The sequence below is a fragment of the Xyrauchen texanus genome, chromosome 13 (genome assembly GCF_025860055.1).
Source record: "Xyrauchen texanus isolate HMW12.3.18 chromosome 13, RBS_HiC_50CHRs, whole genome shotgun sequence".
Classification (NCBI taxonomy): Eukaryota; Metazoa; Chordata; class Actinopteri; order Cypriniformes; family Catostomidae; genus Xyrauchen; species Xyrauchen texanus.
Genome location: NC_068288.1, coordinates 38,934,892 through 38,941,046, shown reverse-complemented (window position 1 = coordinate 38,941,046; position 6,155 = coordinate 38,934,892).

The following is a 6,155-nucleotide window of genomic DNA, read 5'->3' as shown; positions in this document are numbered from 1 at the left end:
GCATCTATCTCTCAAACTAGAGACTCTGATGTACTTATCCTCTAGTTTAGTTGTACAATAATTGATTTTATAGTACCAAATTATCAATTTAGTGTGATTACTCGAGGATAAGGTGTTGGAGTGATGGCTGCTGGAATTAGGGCCTGTCTAGATTTGATCAAAATGTACATTTTTCAAAAGTGATGGTGCTGTTTTTTACATCAGTAATGTTCTGACTATACTTTGTGATCAGTTGAATGCCAGTTTAGTGAATTAAAGTACCAATTTCCTTCCAAAACAGCAAAATCTTTACATTTTTCCAAACATTTGGCCGCCAGTATAGATAGACAGATAGAGTGTGTATATACAGTGGGTACGGAAAGTATTCAGACCCCCTTACATTTTTCACTCTTTGTTATATTAGCCATTTGCTAAAATAATGTAAGTTCATTTTTTTTTCCTCATTGTACACACAGCACCCCATATTGACAGAAAAACAGAATTGTTGACATTTTTGCACATTTATTAAAAAAGAAAAACTGAAATATCACATGGTCCTAAGTATTCAGACCCTTGTTCAGTATTTAGTAGAAGCACCCTTTTGATCTAATACAGCCATGAGTCTTTTTGGGAAAGATGAAACAAGTTTTTCACATCTGGATTTGGGTATCCTCTGCCATTCCTCCATGCAGATCCTCTCCAGTTCTGTCAGGTTGGATGGTAAATGTTGCTGGACAGCCATTTTCAGGTCTCTCCAGAGATGCTCAATTGGGTTTAAGTCAGGGCTCTGGCTGGGCCATTCAAGAACAGTCACGGAGTTGTTGTGAAGCCACTCCTTCGTTATTTTAGCGGTGTGCTTAGGGTCATTGTCTTGTTGGAAGGTGAACCTTCGGCCCAGTCTGAGGTCCAGAGCACTCTGGAGAAGGTTTTCGTCCAGGATATCCCTGTACTTGGCCGCATTCATCTTTCCCTCGATTGCAACCAGTCGTCCTGTCCCTGCAGCTGAAAAACACCCCCACAGCATGATGCTGCCACCACCATGCTTCACTGTTGAGACTGTATTGGACAGGTCTTGCACTGAGGAGAGGCTTCCATCGGGCAACTCTGCCATAAAGCCCCGACTGGTGGATGGCTGCAGTGATGGTTGACTTACTACAACTTTCGCCCATCTCCCGACTGCATCTCTGGAGCTCAGCCACAGTGATCTTTGGGTTCTTCTTTACCTCTCTCACCAAGGCTCTTCTCCCCCGATAGCTCAGTTTGGCCGGACGGCCAGCTCTAGGAAGGGTTCTGGTCGTCCCAAACGTCTTCCATTTAAGGATTATGGAGGCCACTGTGCTCTTATGAACCTTAAGGGCAGCAGAAATTGTTTTTGTAACCTTGGCAAGATCTGTGCCTTGCCACAATTCTGTCTCTGAGCTCTTCAGGCAGTTCCTTTGACCTCATGATTCTCCTTTGCTCTGACATGCACTGTGAGTTGTTAGGTCTTATATAGACAGCTGTGTGGCTTCCCTAATCAAGTCCAATCAGTATAATCAAACACAGCTGGATTCAATTGAAGGTGTAGAACCATCTCAAGGATGATCAGAAGAAATGGACAGCACCTGAGTTAAATATATGAGTGTCACAGCAAAGGGTCTGAATGCTTAGGACCATGTGATATTTCAGTTTTTCTTTTTTAATAAATGTGCAAAAATGTCAACAATTCTGTGTTTTTCTGTCAATATGGGGTGCTGTGTGTACAATAATGAGGAAAACAAATGAACTTAAATGATTTTAGCAAATGGCTGCAATATAACAAAGAGTGAAAAATTTAAGGGTGTCTGAATACTTTCCGTACCCACTATATATATATATATATATATATATATATAGTTTATGTGTGTATATATGTAGTATATATAATTTTATATTGGCATTTGTAATAATGAAAATGGATTGAAAATTGTCATCCATTGTTGTGATGGGGTTTCATATACACCTGCTGAGAGATTGACAGCAAATTTGGCATCTTTTTCTCTTTTGAGTGTTGTAATCCATCTCTCTCTATTTTTGACTGGTTTGGAAAATCGTGGAATCTTGGATTTTTTCTTTTGCTGTTGGAGAAAATGTGTTAAAAATAATATTACCCTCCTATAGTTTACTTACAGTATTCTGGAAATGTGGAAAGGGTCCATTATATCTTGCAGAAATGCAATCTTTTCATCTTGACATGCTTTTGACTGAGCCTAGACTTGAATATCAGGCCAATTTGACCTCTTTGAATTTCTGAAAGAGTGAGATGTGAAATCATCCTTTATTTCTGTGATTTTCATCTCAAATGAAAATCATTACTGAATCATTTGTACTTGTCTGCAGAGACATTTAATAAAAAATCTTGGAGATTCATCTATTGAGTTCTTCTTTGGCAGAGACAACAGTATCTGTTGAGAACAAAATGAAGATGTGTGCGTTTCCTCACAGCTTCACTGATGACAGAAGTGATAGAGTGTCAAATGTGAATAGATGCCATGGTGCTCAGAAAAGAAAAGCCGAGTTACTACACTAGAGGAAAGTTCCAATGTAGTTGTCACACATGAGATAGGAAATCTTACCTTGCCCCTCAAATTTGAGTAGTGCCTTGATCTTCCTGTAAATCAGCATCAACTATTGTGGTTTACAACTGGTATTAACACCCATCTTATAGGATCCGATCATCCAAATGTACCGGTCCTGCTTGACGCACTCCGAAACTGACATTCAAACTGACTTCAGCCCATATTGGATGCCTATACGCTAATGAGGAGGCTAAAGGCTACAGCCACTCGCTTCAGTAGCTAGTGCGCCGCTTGGGGCCAGGGGAGTAAGATTTGTACATACCGTACCAGCTAGCTCCCGTTACATAAACACCAGGGGTCCGCTGGGATAGATTGCCATTTTCACCTGGGATTAACATGCATTGCAAATGTGTCTCCTGTGACCACAGGTGTTAAAATTTCATAGAGGCGAGTATCTCTGATTTACACTGAACCAAAGCAGTTTCAGAACTCCTTTTAATACTAGAAGATGAGATGGGTCAGCATCAATATATTTTATACAATATATTTAAATTTTACTCCAAAATATTCAGGTATTTGCAAATATACATGTAGTTTAGGAGTGTAGAGGAAACCACTTGGTCACATCATTTGCAGTGAGTCATGGGAGTGAACAATCACTGCTGGGCTTGTTTTCTCTAGCTCAATTGCCGCAATTCTCTGATTGGTGGATCTTTCTCTTCTGGATAATGGGTAATTGTAGTTCTTCTCCAGGAATTCCACTTTGAAACTTGATAAAAAAAAATTTTTTAAACATACTTAACATGGACTTAACACTTTTAATGTGTACTATTGGCATGGACCGAGGCATTTACCCTCGGTTAACAACAATAGTAGGTCTGTCTTTAAAGGTTTTTTAGTTATGCAGAAAAATTATGGAATGTTTACATCCGGAACCTGATTGTTGCACTCTATTACGCTGTGAATTGTTTGATTCCCCACCTTAGACAGCAACACACTATTTCAGTTTCTATGAACTGTGACTAAGAATATTTCAGGAATACAATATTTACTAACACAGAAACACAAGCACACATTGATGTTGATGTACTTGCAGGTTCAGAGAGGTGCAGAGCAAGTAATTGAATGTACCTTGGAGGCTGTTGTCCATAGTAGTAAAGATAACCTTGCATGCAGGCCACATCCTTTGCAAATAAGTGCTCATATTTTCTTTCTCACTAATTGGTCTTATCTGCTGATGCTGTCATCCGAGATGTTCCGTTGTCAACAACTGGAGCTGAATATTAATGGAGCAAAATTGATGTTCAAGGCTCATTTGGAATTTCATCATATGCAAGATAAAGAGTCATCATTGACGCAGATTGAATGTAAATAACATAACTCAGTATTCTAGAGCATTTTCATCTCATATACAATCTATAATAATCAATATATTATGTTAATAACTCCTCAGATAATCAACATTGTGCATTACGTCACATAATTGAAGTGCGATAAACAGATCACGCTGATATAAATTAACTGAACTTACAAACAGTATCTCTAGGGCAGACAATATATATCACATAATAAAGTAAATGACAGTGATCTTACTTCGTCTGTTATTCATACAGTGTCCCCAAAACATGAGCAATCCAGAGAATCTTCCAGTCAGAACGGCTGATGCAACACTATGGCACTACGCTAATTCACTGATAATTCAATTTCCATATCAACGGGAGTAGCGCATATCTTAACTCCACCTAATTTTGTGCTACTCTCTATTATAAGAACAAACACAGAGAATTCTGTACAGCCGCCCCCACATATGAGTAATAAATGTGTAGATTAATAGAATTCTTATGGTTGTGAATTCTCTGTATTATTTGGGAGTCCTGGAAGTGAGATAAGATCAGGAGTGCTGCTTGGATGCTCTTTGATGTGCTTCTGTAACGCATAAATGGCACAGCAAGGGCTACTGGTTGTTCCGAACGGCAGCACCTGCCATTCCTATTTTTTCGGTGGGATCTCTCATTGCAAATCCTGCCAAAGTACTCTTAATAAGGGTTTGTCTTCAGGTAACAGGCGAACCTGATAAAACATACCTCTGATATCTCCACTAAATGCAACTCGGTGCCTTCGAAATCGCAAAAGGACCCCAAGGAGGGATGGTCCAAGGCTTGGTCCTGGCTGCTCATTGAGGGAAGTACCCTTGTATACGAAGGAACAATTGAACACTATACATGCCTTTCCTTTATGGTAGGAGATGATGCGGTAGATGCCAAGATTAATCTGATTCATTATCAGCTTCAGCGGTGATCTCTCTCATTTCCTGCTTTTATTAATTTAACCATCTACAGGCGGCAGCCCTTTGTGGCTGATCTATGAGTCTCTTTTCCGTACTACGGAGATTAGTTAGCACTGACTCCTGAGGAGCGCTTAGTTTGGGGGAATCTGTAGACCACATCTCTATAGAGAGTATCATATGCTGCTGATGCTGTAATGAAATAACTCTGAGGTTGCTCTATTTGGAAGACCTTTGGGGCCTTGAAGAGCCCATCCCAGTTTTGTACGAACTGCGTCTGGTCCTACATGATTACCTACTTGGACTGTTTCCGCTGCAGTGATCAGCAGGCTATTATCTGAGCCAAGCAGTAACAGAGGCAGAACATTCTTGAATGACTGCAACGGAATACCTCTTAAGTGGACATTTCTGCATTGAAGAGCTTGGACTGGGTAGCTCTGTTCTGCAAGATCTAAACCATCAGCATTGAAGGCATTGTGAGTTCTGTATCTGACTCTAGGATTGACCTTAGAATTCACCTCAAAAGTGACAACTGAGCCAGTGAGGAATGTGACATCAGGACGTATAGTACTTAAGGCTAGAGTTTCCTCTTTACCTTTTAGCTGAAGCAGTCGAGCAGCAGCAGGTAACAGCATGGTACGCTCTGCGCCATCGTCCAATATTGCAAAGGTCTCCATTGTTATGTCCTTATTGTGCAAGAGCACAGGTACAACTTTCAATAAACACTCGACTTGAGGGAATTGAAGGTGTAAGATAGATCCGACTGTTCAATGCATTGGCTGGTTTCACTTTGTCTCACCATTCAGCAACTCCATAGAGGACTTGAAGATGTATCTCTCCACAGATTCCACATGGTTCTTTAGAGTACAGTCTTCTGGACAGTAGGAATGGCCACATTTCCAACATCATTCTCCCTCTTCTATCCATTGCTTGGGGCTGTCTGTAGATTGATCTTTCATTTTTTTGCACATTTTATTTCATGCTCTTTGCTGTGGCGGAACAAACAGTGCACTTTTGATTTTCTCCATTGAGAAGACTGAGGTTTTTGTTTGAGCACCTTAGCATTCTGAGGTTCTACACCATGATAGATTGAAGTACATGGTCCTTTAGGTCGAGTTGTGGCCTTCCCATAAATTGGGTAGGAAGATCTCTCCTTCTGATAACGTTCAACTAATCTACTGGATAGACTACCAGAAAAGTCTTGAAGGTTATATGGGTTGAGGCTGGAAACATTCAACTTGTCTTGCAGCTGTAAGAACTCAATGAAGTTATCTCTGAGATACTTCAGGAGTTTCGCAGTAGACTGTCTACGTGTGAACAACAATTGAGCTCAATGCCCATTGGGACTTCTAGAA